Genomic DNA, 15,678 nt, shown 5'->3' with positions numbered 1-15,678 from the left:
CATTATGTTTCTATGCTAGGAGCATCCGGAGTGCTCTGCAGTGTGAAATAATTCTTTTAAGGCCAAATAGCAGCAGAAGTGTAGCACCAGCTCTTAAAGCATTACCTACATCAAAAACAAAACAAAGCCAACAATGAGTAAGAAACCAATAGGGAATGGTTAGCATAATCTTTTTATAGTCATGAACCATGCCAGCTACAGGAATGGTGAGAGGTCAGTGCGGTCCACAAGAACCATTGTTGAATGCAATTAGACCTTCTAGCGGGAATACCCGCTATAAAACTGTCTGCCACAAAAAAAAAAAAAAAAAAAAAAAGAAGAGTTTTTTTTTTCCTTTCTGATTTGAGACCAGCTTTGTTCTTTGTTAGGGTTAGGGCCACAAAGCTGATTCCAGATCAGTAGGAAGTGGCACTGTATTAAAGGAACATTCCGAGCACAGTGACAAGACTGGCTCCTTTATCTGGAAAAAATACAAACAGGTACTCTTGGTGTGTATCATGGTTATCGACTTTACATCTAACACTCTAGTAAAACCCTCCCTTTTAAAGGAAGACTCCAACGTTCAACGTTCTTTCACTGCTGCATTTGTAACATGCATTCAATTTCCAAACAGAGCAACCGTAACATTTCTTTGTACTTAGAAGAAAACAGAAAGCACTTCGACTCAAAACAAACTTCTAACAGAAAACCAATAGGTAGATTTTTCTGCACCTGTCCATTGACTTCCATATAATTTGGGGTTCTTTTTGAAGTTTGTTTTAGACATTTAGCATCTTCACAGTTTTTCCATTTTTTAAAAATTATTTTTAAGTGTCTGCTTTTGCAGTCTTGATATAAACTGGAGGGCTTGGTCCTCAGCATTAAAGGAAAACACTGATGACTGATCACCAGACAGGCTTTGTGTTTTGGCCATACAATGATCTGCACCGCTTTTAGAAATTCGCATAGCATTCAGACGCTCCTCACGTCGTATGTCCACTGCCCACACATATACTGGGTTGGACGAATGACCATGCTCGCTGCAAAGAGTATTCACCACTGATCAACTGTATCCATCTTAAAGCAGAGATTCAGCAGAGGCTCCCTACTGTGGGAAGTTCATGAGTTCAAATACCTGTTTCACTGGATGTAGTGCACTACACTAGAGCTGGACAATATGGCAATATTTTATCATTATCATGTTAAATTCAGAGAATATTTTAGATATCATCAGGCCATGAACACTGACCAACTGCAGGTTTAAAGTGAACATAATTAGTTATATTTAATTGTATTGTCTGACATTATTTGAAATTTTGAATAAAAATTATTGTACTCAGACTTTCAATGAGATAATACTTGTGCATTGTGTGTGCATCAAAACATAAATGTCTTAAAATATTTTTGCCATATGCACAGTAGCAGCTTTTAATTTATATTGTTGAAGTGTGGGACTACTGGTGAACTGGCTGTTCCATCTTAGCTAATCTAAACCTGTAAAAAGAAAGTAAAGGAACCACAAAATTAAAATCAGACGTGTGTTTTGGTGCTTTCACTAAACACAAGTAGACATTTCATACAGACAGCTGATCCTAGACCTGTTCCAAGTGTTAACCAGACAAATGCATAAACAAATCCACCAACACTGTGTGCTGTCTACCAAACACTGCTTTCACCACAGACTGAAATAGCAAGGTACTGAGCAAGCCACAGAAACACGAGACTTCAAATATCACATTAAGACAGAAATATCTTCAATTAAACCATCAGTCCATGGTGTGTGCAAAGCATTGCCTTCCCTTAGGGAATAATAAGAAACGGAGGCAATTCGGGAGGAGGTAGGATGCTTGCCGTGCGTGGAAGTTGCTCAGATGTTGATTACAGATCTGTTTTGTGGTTTATCTGATAAAAGCTAGGGTTAGTAATTGGGGAAGGTAAACTGATCTTGGATCAGTGTAAAAAAAAAGACACATTGGAGGTTACCGGGGCAGAGCATCTGTGACAGGGATAAATGAAGTGTGCAGAACGAGCAGGACAAGAATAGACCAGACAGAGTGCGTTGGCAAGCACGGATGATGGATCTAAAATGGTTAATAAAAAAAATTAAAAAAAATCAGTGATAAAAGTGTGTGTGTGTGTGTGTGTGTGTGTGTGTGTGTGTGTGTGTGTGTGTGAGAACAACTACTTAAACAGGGCTGCACTAATGGATCAAAGAAAACAGACACACACAGAGCGGTCACTGGGCTGAAGGCAGGATATACGCTGGACAGGTCACCAGGACAAAATAAAGTAAACAAAGAGTTAATAAATACATAAATAAATAAATAGTCACCATGAATTTGTATTGTCAAGACATTTATTTTATATAATAATAATAATAATAATAATAAAAACCCCACCAACTCACTACTGTCCTATGTCTCTATCTAGATAAATTTGGGCATTCCAACAAACTGCCAAACGCAGGAAAGCAAAGGGGTGATATGGTTTCTATTGTTCTAGCGCACCATAAAGAGAGAAACAGTCTGTTGAGCAGAGTGAATTATATAGTGGCCTAGACGCAGAATGTCCAGAATGTGAAGGGCCTTTACCCACAGCAATGAGGTAAACATACTGCTGCTGTTGGAAGAAAACCTTGTATGTCCAAAATGATAACTTTACAGGAAAAAGGACAAAAACCTTCTTCACTTTGAATGTAAGTCAATGGAAACCGATTTCCCCAAGTAATTATCTTTTGGTCCATTCAGCATAAACTTACACACAACGTAAAAGCCAAAAGGCATTTTCAAACTGTCAAAAACTGAAAAACGACGAAAAAGGAGATATGAGGTTTTCTTCCAACAGCAGCAACATACAAAGTGGAGACAGTATTTCACAGCAGCATAACTGACAATGCAGAAATCCTTAAAGCCACCTGCCTTACATCTTCCACCAGTTATTAGTTTATTAATTGAACTATAATCTGTGACCATGGCACAGTAATTAGGCATGTTTAGCGGCCAGCACACACTGTACAAACTCAAAACACTGCGTGATTTTAGTTTAAAATATTCCACCAGCTTAAGACTGTATTTACAAGGACATTTTGATGTCCACTCAAAACACACCTTTTCCCACTGATGATACTGAGAACACTGCGCTGACAGCAAACATAAATGCATGGCAATGTGTGAACATGACACCATGTTACACACTGATATAGCTCACTGGAGAACATCTGATGTAAACATACGTGAGCCAATAGGTGACCGGGACAGAGCTTCATTTAGTCGAATTGGTGTCACGCAAGCTGGAAGAGCACATATTTGAATGTCTTACTGATCTCTACCCACAAACATATCAACAACTCATGGACAAAGCCTTTTTTTGACAGATGTCAAAAATGAATCTCACCTTTTCCCACACACAAGAACATGAAAACATACATGTATTCATATCAGTGTTTGTTCTTTGTTGCTCTCTTCTCTCTGCCTTTCTCCACCCACCCACCTGTGTGTTATCTAATGCAATCTGCTGATCATCTGGGCCAGGAACCACAGAGCAACAGGACCCAGTAATGGCAGCCACTTCCCTGACGCTTTAAACCACCTTGTTCCTCTAGGCACATGATATTATGACATTATGTTCAGATATTATAAATGCTCTAAATCACACTAGCAGCTAATATGAATCATAAGTGTGTTGGTACATTCTGGTGTAAAAGGAAAAGGTACTAGAAAGGGTATTTGTCCAAATCCGGAGAGACTTGACTGTTCATGGTGGGTTCAGTCGGGTTGGGATGTAATTTCCTGAATATGTAATTCTCCGTGCTTTAGTTTTTCTCCTTACTTTGTTCTTCCTTCCTTTCATTACCTTAAAACTGCTGGAGTCACCCACTTGTGTTCTTCACAGAATGTAGCACTGAGGTTCAGGAGGCCCACACTGAGAAAATGGATGCGTGGGAAATAAATTGGTAAACTGAGCCAGGAGAGCGCAGTTTAGTGCAGCCAAAAGGACATTTAATTTGTTAATCTGGCCAAATTTATATGCTGTATGTTCAGTAATGTACTCTGTGTAGAATCAAACAGGTAAAGGCCAACATCTTGCTATATCAGCACTGCACAGCAAGAGAAGAGTGCAATATGGAGTGAGACAAGTAAAGCCCCCCCCCACACACACACACGCCACTTTTATTCAGATTTGTTGCTTTATGCACCCGTTTTGATAACCTACTTTGTATGTTTTATGGAGCAAAAATCTTTGTTGTTTTCTTAACATAGTTGAAAAGTTGTATACTGCACTACGAAAAATTTGGGATGTTATTTAAAAACACTGATGAACACTTTTGGTACAGTGTAGTTTAAACTTCATTTTTGATATTTTACTTTTTTAATTATTTTATATTCATACTGTGTTTTGTTTTATTTATTCATGATCTAATGACTGTTGCTGTCATGACAGTAATTTATCCAGCGCTAACCTATCAGGTCTTATTTGGCACATTAGGTGATGATAAGCGAGTCCATCTCGGATAGAGGTTTCTTTTATTTGGGTAAATTTTGAACCCCAAACTTGGTAAAATGGCAAACTCAGAACGTGGTGATGTGTGTTGGGTTGAGTCAGGCTCAGACTTAATATGACCAGTATTTCAGGCCTGATTAAAGCTCTACTGGATACTGTGCTAAAGAACTGATATATAAAAAGAGCTCAGGTAAAATATGCTAAAAGTGAATGAAAGTGATTAGCCACCAGTTAGCGTTATGCAGATGATATCATGCTAATTGGTGGCCCCCGACTTCTGTTCTTTGTAAGCCATGTTAGCATATTTGTTCAAGCTACTCCCTTGTTGTTTTATAGGATCTGGGCTATGGTGCCATCCCTTATTTCTTCCTTCTCTTTGGCAATTTTCTTGGTGCATCTCACATCTCTCACTCCTTCTATCCATCTTTCTACTTCATCCACATATTTGAGCTCTGTTCCCTAGCAACACGTCGGTGTTGCTCTGAAATACACATTATCTCTTACACACCCGCCTTCTACATCAGCCTAGTTCATCTCTACACACCATTGGGTCCTTCCCCAATTACCATTTCATTCGGTCACTTTGTCAGTATTATTATTATTATTAAAATCATATCACTGCTATGGACAATAAAACTAAGTCACTTTAAAATGTATATATTCTTCACAGATGACCCCTTATTTTATATAAATATATTTGTACACAGCAGTGTTTTTTTCCTTACATAGGTCCCTCTTGTCTCTATACTTTGTATATATTTAATATATTTTTTTTAGTATTTTCTTTTGTATTTTTACTTATTTTTACTTTCTGTAGAGTGATCAGCTCCGCCTCACCGCAAGAATTTCAATGCATGAATGTCCTGACATGTTGTGCAAATGACAAACTTGAAACTAGTCAACAAAATTACCTGCGGAAACAGCCCTGACAACATTTATCACAAAAACCTAAAATAGGGTACCATTTTTCTGGTTTGTTCAGCCATAATGGGCATACACATTTGGTAATACAGCTACCTTAGTAGTTGCAATGGAATCTTACTGATTCCATGATACACTGGCAGGACCTGAGCTACCTGACGGCTGCCTAGAGCTCACGCAGTCCTACTTTCTGTAAGGATGCCACGCCTCTAAAGCAGCACACTGGCACTACTTTCTGCCAATGTCCAAGAGCCAAATATCTAACCCAGAATTCTGTCAGTCTGAGTGCATGTCTCTTTGACATCATGGAGAAGAGTGGCTTCGTTTGCCTGCCAGAAATTTCTGCAGTGCCTTCTCAGAATAACAGACCTCATCAAAAAGAGACGGACAGAGAGAGATGAATGTGAGATGGAGTGGGACAGAGTGAGAGAGCAAGAGATAGAAAGAGAGAGACTGAAGAGAATGAGATATAGAGAACAAGAGAGAGAGATAGACTGAAAGAGACAGTGACTGAGGAGAATGTGTGGCAGAGAGACAGAGACAGACAGACTGACGGGGGGGACGGGGGGGCAGGGGCAAAGAGAGAGACAAAGAGAGAGACAGAGAGAGAGACAAAGAGAGAGACAGAGAGAGAGACAGAGAGAGAGACAGACAGAGACAGAGAGAGAGAGAGAGAGAGACAAAGAGAGAGACAAAGAGAGAGACAGAGAGAGAGAGAGAGACAGACAGACAGACAGACAGACAGACAGACAGACAGACAGACAGACAGACAGACAGACAGACAGACAGAGAGAGAGAGAGAGAGAGAGAGAGAGAGAGAGAGAGAGAGAGAGAGAGAGAGAGAGAGAGAGAGAGAGAGAGAGAGAGAGAGAGAGAGAGACAGAGACAGAGACAGAGAGATGCGCAGAATTCCAGACTATAATTTTTTGGGTGGGTGAGTTGCCCCTGGTCTTAAGAAAATGCTGTCGTCATTCCTTGGCATGACTGCGCGGAAACAGCAGAGCTGGAAAAGTCTCCCTCTCTCTCTCTCTGACACAACTCGTGGTTTCAGTGAAAGAGCTCCTTTGATCAAGGAGTGGCACAATTCCAAGGGTCACTTTGGGTGTGTCGTCTTTACAGTGGCAAAGTCCACCCTGGCCTTAAAAAGAACCAATGCATCCAGCATTACACACTAGGAATGGGTGAGGCTATTCCAATACATAAAGCTGCAAAAAAGGTGCTTTTCAACCCGATTTCTCTTATTTTTGCACATTTGTGGCATATAATTGTTTCTGATCGACAAACTAAATTTTATACAAGACAATGACAACAAAAACAATGCAATTTTTAAATGCTCATCTCACTTACTGAAGGAAGAAAGTTATCCAACACCAACTAACACTGTGTGAAAATGTAACTGCCCTCTTGGGCGCCCTTCCTAATTTCTTCTGTTTTTTGCACATGTCACAGTTGAATGTTTCAGATCATCAAACTACTGTTAATATCAGACAAAGATAACCCAAGTAAACACAAAATGCTTTTATTAAATGATGATTTCATATATTGAAGGGAAAATGCTGTCCAGCTCTACCTGGCACCATATGAAAAAGTATTTGCCCCCTTCACTCCTAAATCAACCAGTTAACTACATTCGATTAAACACAATTACTAAACATTACTGAAACAGAACCTGTCTGGTGATGTGAAGCAGGCTAGAAGCTATGCTGCCATGTTCTAAAGAGATTCAAATACAGGTACAAAACAAAGTCACTGAAATCTCCCAGTCTAGAAAGGGTTACAAAGCCATTGCTAAGGCTCTGGGACTTTGGCAAACCACAGTGAGAGCCATTAACCACAAATGGAGAAAACTCAGAAGAGTGGTAAACCTTCCCAGGAGTGGCTGGCATACGAGAATTTCACCAGGAGCTCATCAGTGACTCAGAATGTCACAAAGGTTTTGGGATGACGTTCTGTGGACTGATGAGTCAAGGAGGTGGAACTTTCGACTCATCAGTCCACAGAAGGTGGAAGCCATGGGTCCCGTTACATCTGACGTAAAGCTAAACGCATTCCATCATAAGAACATCATACCAACAGTCAAACATGGTGGTGGTAGCGTGACGGTCCAGGGCTGCTTTGTTTTTTTCAGGACCTGGGTGACCAGTCATAAATGATGGAACCATGAATTCTGTTCTCCATAAGAAAATCCTGAAGGAGAATGTCTGCCCATCAGTTTGTGACCTAAAGTTGAAGCGCTGATGGTTTAAGCAGCAGGACAATGATTCAAAGCACACAAGCAAGTCTACCTCTGCATGGCTCAAAAGAAACAAAACGAAGGTTTTGGAGTGGCCAAGTCAATGTCATAATTTAAATCCGACTGAGATGCTGTGGCAAGATCTTAAATGGACAGTTCACACAAACCCCACCCCTCCATTGTAGTCGAATTAAAACAATTCTGCAAAGAAGAGGAGGCTAATTTAGGGGGCAATTACTTTAAGTGATAAGTTTTGAATAAATCTTTATCTTCAATAAATGGAATGACCATCTAAAAGCTTCATTTGTTTTAACTCCTGTTGTCTTTATCTTCTATTAAAATGATCAGTAACATCTAATGAGACATTAACAACAATAGAAGAAATTGGTTGAGGGGCAGATACATTTTCACATCATTGCTCTTGATCAACCAATTAAATTAATTGATAGTCATTAAATGAAACACACCCAGGCTTGATTACTGGCAGGCTTCTTGAATCTGAAAATGACTTGAATATAACTTTACAGCAATATTAAGCAGGTGTAAAGGCCTCAGCAAGCAGTACACTGTGGCATGATAAAAACTAATTGCTTTAATATGAGTCTTCAAGTCTACATTTATAAGCTATTGACAGGACTGAACCTTCAACATCTCTCTGTGGCAAGATGCTTGTTATTACTGCTTCACAGATCTTCCTCCATATCCTCTATGAACGGTTCATAACGCAAAAGAGCTGCATAAATGACAGAGCACTGACTGTATTGAGGGGAAAATTAAAAGGAGAATGATCTAGCTGAGGAAGTTTTTGGAACATGTGACTCTGTGAGGAAGTATAAAAGGGCTCTATGTGGGGCATCTGCCCTCCAGGGAATACTGGCTGCAACAGAGGATGGTGATCTCTCCTTGGTGCAGAGATATATACCCTACATCTAGTCTACATACCGGACAGTCTACACTACAGACAGAACTTTAAACTGATAGATTGGCAAAAATATACACAATTTATACCTTACCTCAAACACAGCTGAAAAGCCGAGACTTGTTTGGTGTCTGGAGTTCACTTCACTGGAACTGCAAGGCTAATGTAGTTAACAAGTAATGGAAGCTGATCCATAAATATCATGTGACTTCACACAGTGCTGTGCAAAAGCCAGAGACCACAATAAGCTCAGAAAAGCATACTGTTCATCACGATATCAAAATGTATTATGATAATTATATTTTACAATCACATTGCTCAGCTCAATCTGGTAATATGTACGACAAGCTCAGAAAAGCATATTGCGAAATTTCTCATAACAAGAAAACACTGCCCACTTAGATTTCAGGTTATGCAACTGTGGATCATTTCCATTGGTCTATACATCATAACTATTCACAGAGTGTAAATTTGAAAATGGTGTACGATATATGAAAAAAAATGTTATGAGAGAATGAAATAAAAGAAAAACTTTAGAGACAAAAGAGACAAACATTACTAAGCCATGGTAATGTGTTTTAAGTGCAGACACCTGGTGTGTGTGTGTGTGTGTGTGTGTGTGTGTGTGTGTGTGTGTGTGTGTGTGTGTGTGTGAGCATGCTGTCAAACAGTAACAGTGTGTGACCATGTTTTGAGACAAAAGTCACAGCATGTGTGTGTGGATATATATATGGTCTTGGCATGTGTCTGCAAGCACTGGAAGCAGCTGAGAATGCCACGCTGAAAAACAAAAAACACAGCCCCAACTAAAAGCCCTGTGGCAACCAGCACACTCCAGCTTGGTCCATGACCTTTCAACCTTACTGGCAGCTGGCTGACGACCGTTCACCACACTGAACAGAAGAAGCCCTTGTCCTGCCCTTGAGGTGGTTAGCAAAGATTGGGTACAGGGTCACTTGGTAATGCATGCTAAAGCAATAAGCCATAAGAAGCTGTGCACTTCAGTAATTTTATCATGGTTAAGGGGTGTTGCTAGACACAGTAAACCTCTTTAAAGCACGGGAAAAAAAACACTAATGCACAAAAATATGCAAAATGATCAATATAGTTTTTCACAATAAACACCTCTTTAAGCAAACAATGTAACTCCTTAAATTTATATATATACAAATCATTTTTTCATACTCATTCAAGAATTCAAGGTGTTCCAATCACTTCCATGGCCACAGGTGTATAAAACCAAGCCCCTAGGCCTGCAGACTGCTTCTACAAACATTAGTGAAAGAATGGGTCGCTCTCAGGAGGTCAGTGAATTCCAGCATTGTACCGTGATAGAACACCACCTGTGCAGCAAGTCCAGTCGTGAAATTTCCTCACTATAAAATATTCCAGTCAGCTGTCAGCGGTATAATAAAGTGGAAGCGATTGGAAACAACACAAACTCAGCCACGAAGTGCTAGGCCACGTAAAATGACAGAGCAGGGTCAACGGATGCTGAGGGGCATAGTACGCAGAGGTCACCAACTTTCTGCAGAGTCAATCAATACATACCTCCAAACGTCATGTGGCCTTCAGATTAGCTCAAGAACAGCATAGAATGGGTTTTTATAGCTAAGCAGCTGCATTCAAGCCTTACATCACCAAGCGCAATGTAAAGCATTGAATGCAGTGGTGTAAAGTGCCGCCACTGGACTCTAGAGCAGTGAAGACGTGTTCTCTGGAGTGACGAATCACGCTTCTCCATCTGATAATACTATGGATGAATCTAGGTTTGGTGGTTGCCAGAAGAACGGTTCTTGTCTGACTGCATTATGCCAAGTGTAAAGTTTGGTGGGGGGGTTGTTATGGTGTGGGGTTTTTCAGGAGCTGGGCTTGGCCCTGTAGTTCCAGTGACAGGAACTCTTAATGCTTCAGCAGACCAAGAGATTTTGGACAATTTCATGCCCCCAACTTTGTGTGAACAGTTTGGGGACGGCCCCTTCCTGTTCCAACATGACTGAGCACCAGTGCACAAAGCAAGATGCATAAAGACATGGATGAGTGAGGAAGAACATGACTGACCTCAACCCAATAGAAAACCTTTGGGATGAATTAGAGCGGAGACTGCGAGCCAGGCCTTCTCGTCCAACATAAGAGTCTGACCTCACAAACGGTCAAAAATTCCCATAAACACACTCCTAATCCTTGTAGAAAGCCTTCACAGAAGAGTTGAGGCTGTTATAGCTGCAAAGGGTGGGCCCGCATCATAATAAACCCTATGGAACGGGATGTCACTCAAGTTAATATGCGTGTGAAGCCAGACAAGCGAATACTTTTGGAAATATAGTGTATATTTGGTGCATTAGTACAGAATGCATTTGATGTGTGGTCATGCGTCTATATATTGAGTATTTTGCAATTAACAATTTGCAGAACTATCCACTTGCAACAGACATACAAAATGAGTGAACAAAGCCAGATGTTATGAACAACAGAAAAGAGACATGTATTTAGCAAAGTCTTATCTGAAGTTTCTCTAAATGCAGTAAGGTATATTAGCATGGATGAAGTCCTATTGTGAAATGCTCCTGGATTGTTTCCTCCAGCGTGAATTTTCAGCATGGCTGCCAGAAGCTATGCTGAAACTGGCAAACTGTGCTACAAACAACACTTGAAGCAGAGCTGGCTAAAGTGTAGCCAGTTGTTCAACTAGGCCCACCACAAGAGAAATTGCGGCAGAAAGTTTCCCAGGCCCTACACACTCAAACATATCCATATACTATACATAACTTCTTATTTATTTATTTTTAAATGCCATAAATAAACACCTTGGAGCCACTGCTAGACTGAGTATTATCCAATAACTAAAAATATCCAGTGTCCTGTGGCCACTGATATAGTACCTGAGGATGCACAGCAACAGATGAGCTTTTGTCTCCGATTTTCCATCTACAAGGTGGACCAACAAGGCCGGAGCGTCTAACAGAGTGGACAGTGAGTGGGGCACAGTGAATGTTTAAACACTCTTGCAGCACTGCTGTGTCTGACCCACTTGTACTAGCACAACACACACTAACAAGCCACTATCACATCACTATCTCAGCACTGAGGATGATCCACTAACCAAGTATGTACATGCTCTGTAGTGGTCCCAAAAGAACACAGTGTTAAAGGGGGCTATGTATGCAAAGAAACAGATGGACTACAGTCTGTAATTAAAGAACTACAAAGTGCACCTACATGCAAGTAGAGCTGATAAAATGACCAATGCGTGTAGAAACAAGATTAAATACACACACACAGACACACACACACACTATGGTGATTAAATTATGCACTCTCATCTCATCAACTCAGAACGGCTTTGCTTTGACCTCTGTATTGGATGCAGTATCTTAGACTGCAGCAGTCCCTGCTGTGAAAAGATGGATAATGTATGAACATGTTTCAAAGTAGACTCCTCGCTTTATTGGTAGTACAGCTAGAAGCTGAAAGCTGGAAGACTAGGCCATGTTTCAGAACACGCATCACAGCCCCAGATCCATGAAAATTCCAGTCCATTAATTTTACTTCATGCTCCGCTCTCTTGGGGTCAGCGGGAACTCATATGTTTTCACTTAAACTTAGAGTTATCCTCAAAAATCCAGTTCCACATGTCACACTCCTTCACCCCATCCATAACTCTCTGCCCTCAGAAACCCACCTCTCATTCTTTCTAACCACCACCTGTACCCCTATTTGGGGTCCCTCACACAATTCCTCTGTAGGTTACAACCACACAGAGAGCCAAGTTTTTTTGTCTAGTCTTAAGGCCTGTATGGATCGGATTAGTTAGAGTGTAGGAACTTTTTTTTTTTACTATCACAAGCAGACAGCAATAAATTTGCAGCAGGACAGACGAGTTTCTAGTGGGCTGCATTTTCTTTGAACGCAGATGTTTAATGAGCTAATCATGACGGAATCAGTCATTATTTCTAATTTCCTCTTACTCCAAGATACATGAAAACATGTGGCCTAACACTAGACATCCACCAAAACAGGTCATTTTCACCATCATCAACAATCAGTAGACATTATGCTAATTATTTCATACCACCATTTTTTTCCCCCGAATCTCCTCTGAAGAATTTCACAGCACCTCAGCTCACACTGCCTGCCGTTACTTTGAGCTATTTTTAACACTATGCACTGAGGCAGGCAAGATCAAATCAATCCTGCTCTAAGACTACACCTTCATCTTGCAGTTGCAGCACAGTTAAAATGTATATTCTGAAAGGTTCTACAAGTAAAAGCTGATTTCTTGAATAGCCCAGCTTTTATTCTTCCCTTCTTATTTTCTTTTCCATTTCTTACATCTACTTTTTATAGACGCTGATCAAAACTGCCACTTATGCTACCACCTTAGTCTTAGTGACGTCCACTTGAGTTCAGTGGCAGCAGAGCAGGGCTTTCTCTCTCAAAGGGAGATCAAGCAGAAACCCAAACCTCATCTGAAACAGGTGAGAAGAAATAAAGGCCAGTTTAGAGACTTAACACCTCACATCACTTAAGCGAAAGCCTTGTCTCCTAACTGCATAAACAACTGAATCATCTCTTAAAAAATAAGAAAATGTATGAAATGTAACTCATAAAAAGTACAAGTTATCGGTTACATTTCGCACATTTAAATGTAATTCTGCAGGTTTACATATGTATCTTTATTCATCACTGGTGACATCCCAAAGTGCTTTAGACAGGTGATAAAGCTCAACTGTAACAGGAGAATAAAGGAGGAGGTAGTAATTTAAAATCATAAGACAATGTCACATCAAATTCAAAAGATAAATACAAAAAAAATTGGATTTGAATTACACGCCAAGTTCAAGAGATATGTTTTCAACTGTTTCTTAAAAGTCTGCACTGATAATGACTGACTAATAAAAGGTGGAACTGAGTTCCAGTTTAGAAGCAGAATAACTGAATTGGCAGGTATCCACAGAAGGCCAGTATCTGCAGATCAAACATCACATGCTGCACATTCTCATCCCCAGCAGCACTGCTGTGCCAGACCCACGAGCATCAGCGCAACACACAACAATAAGCAACAACCACCTCAGAGTCACTGCAGCACCGAGAATGATCCACCACAGAAATAATATCTGCGCTGTGGTGGATCTGTGGAGGTCCTAACCACTGCAAACAGGATCAAAGGGGGGAGGGGGGGGGTGGGTCTAACCCATCACAGTGCACAGTTACAGGCAATGTCTGCTAAGCTTAAATAACAACTTCTCATCTAATTTAAACCATAATTAAATACATCACCTCTTTTAAAACACAAATGTGGTACCAACTTTCAATGAGCTACAAGTAAGACATAACCTAGGCCTATATAAAATTGCACAATGTGACTTCTATGGGTTTAGGTTGTTCATATAAATTTCTCAGACTAGATTATGGCACTGTGAAAGACCATTCTAGTCCAATTTGCAAGAAAAATGTCCTACCTTTGGTTCAGTTTTCTCCTTGTGTGGTCAAGTCAAAACGTTGGTCCACTAGCCAGCACAACAGGTGAAACCTAGGTATGAAAAGACAGAGGAAACAGAGTTCATACTTGTTAAGAAACTAGATGACCAATCGCATATAGAACAGAGCAGCACAGTGAACTGCTTTTAGTTTAGATCAATTCAGCTGCATGAGGCAGAAATGCTGTGTCAGCACACACTTGCATGCACACAGCCAAACACACACAAATCACAAGTATGTGCTGTGGCAGCTGCGTGCGCGTGTGTGCGAATCCTTTGAATTATACACCCACTCCCACACACAGAGCTCTGCCAGAGGAGGAGTACTTCTACAAAGAAAACAAATTTCCTCTTACAGCCCAACCTGGAATTTGTGATTTCTGAGTAATTTAAGAGTTGAGTCAGTAGATGACTGGGTTTCACGGTCAACCTACTCCCGTCAGACAGGGACCTAATTAAGAGTCATACAGTTCTTCACCTACGCATCCATCACAGTCTGAATCCAGCTGGTAAGTGACAAAGCACAGGCCATAGGAGCATGTTTCCATTTCTTTTTGTGCATTTTTACAATAATGTCAGAACTTTGCAGTAAAACCAGGAAACTAACTAACCCACAATGACTAGATCAACAAATAAATCAAAGAAATAATCAAAGCCTAATGCAAGAAACTTTGGTATGACACGGAAACAAGCGAGACTTGAGCACAAAGGATGAATCAGTGTCTGTGCGCGAAATCAAGCACCAGCCTACCAGCATCTCATTTACGTATAATTTACATGAAGCACACCACACCACAATTAAAATGCTTCTCGACCAGATTATGATACTGGAACTTACTGGGGTGCAATACTTACCAGAGATGTACAATATCATAATACCAGTATCAGTAGATACTTGCTTAAAATATCTTGACCCGATACAAAGAAATGTTTAATGCAAATGGATTAAATTTGATTTCTGTTTTATGTTTAAAAATATGTCCATGCATCAGCATGAAAAACATACACAAAAATAGCAGCATCAGGCCACAATTCCCATATTGTGCATCCCTTGTATTCTTATCATATTCTTATCATCCAAATCATTGAATTCAGCGGTTCCAATCACTTCCATGGCCACAGGTGTATAAAACCAAGCCCCTAGGCCTGCAGACTGCTTCTACAAACATTAGTGAAAGAATGGGTCGCTCTCAGGAGCTCAGTGAATTCCAACATGGTGCCGTGATAGAACACCACCTGTGCAACAAGTCCAGTCGTGAAATTTCCTCACTATAAAATATTCCACAGTCAACTGTCAGTGGTATTATAAAGTGGAAGTGATTGGGAACGACAGCAACTCAGCCACAAAGTGGTCGGCCACGTAAATTGACAGAGCAGGGTCAGCGGATGCTGAGGGGCATAGTGTGCAGAGGTCACCAACTTTCTGCAGAGTCGGTTGCTACAGACCTCCAAACGTCATGTGGCCTTCAGATTAGCTCAAGAACAGCGTAGAGAGCTTCATGGAATGTGTTTCACCAAGCTCAATGTAAAGTGTTTTTCAGGAGCTGGGCTTGGCCCTGTAGTTCCAGTGAGAGGAACTCTTAATGCTTCAGCAGACCAAGAGATTTTGGACAATTTCATGCTCCCAACTTTGTGGGAACAGTTTG

The 15,678-nt window shown here is 40.5% G+C and overlaps 1 protein-coding gene across 4 annotated transcripts in view; it reads right to left on the bottom strand.

Annotated features, from left to right (window-relative positions):
* Positions 1-15,678, bottom strand: part of raph1b (Ras association (RalGDS/AF-6) and pleckstrin homology domains 1b) — an 81,210-nt gene that overhangs the window by 43,096 nt on the left and 22,436 nt on the right. For all 4 annotated transcript variants that reach the window (XM_017712159.2, XM_037543231.1, XM_017712160.2 and 1 more), the window contains exon 2: positions 14,015-14,085. The gene's annotated coding sequence lies outside the window, so the exon portion shown is untranslated. The remainder of the gene's footprint in view (positions 1-14,014; positions 14,086-15,678) is intronic.

This window comes from Pygocentrus nattereri, chromosome 12 (assembly GCF_015220715.1).
Source record: "Pygocentrus nattereri isolate fPygNat1 chromosome 12, fPygNat1.pri, whole genome shotgun sequence".
NCBI lineage: Eukaryota > Metazoa > Chordata > Actinopteri > Characiformes > Serrasalmidae > Pygocentrus > Pygocentrus nattereri.
The sequence above is the reverse complement of the archived record's forward strand: the minus strand, read 5'-3'. Positions and strand labels throughout refer to the sequence as shown.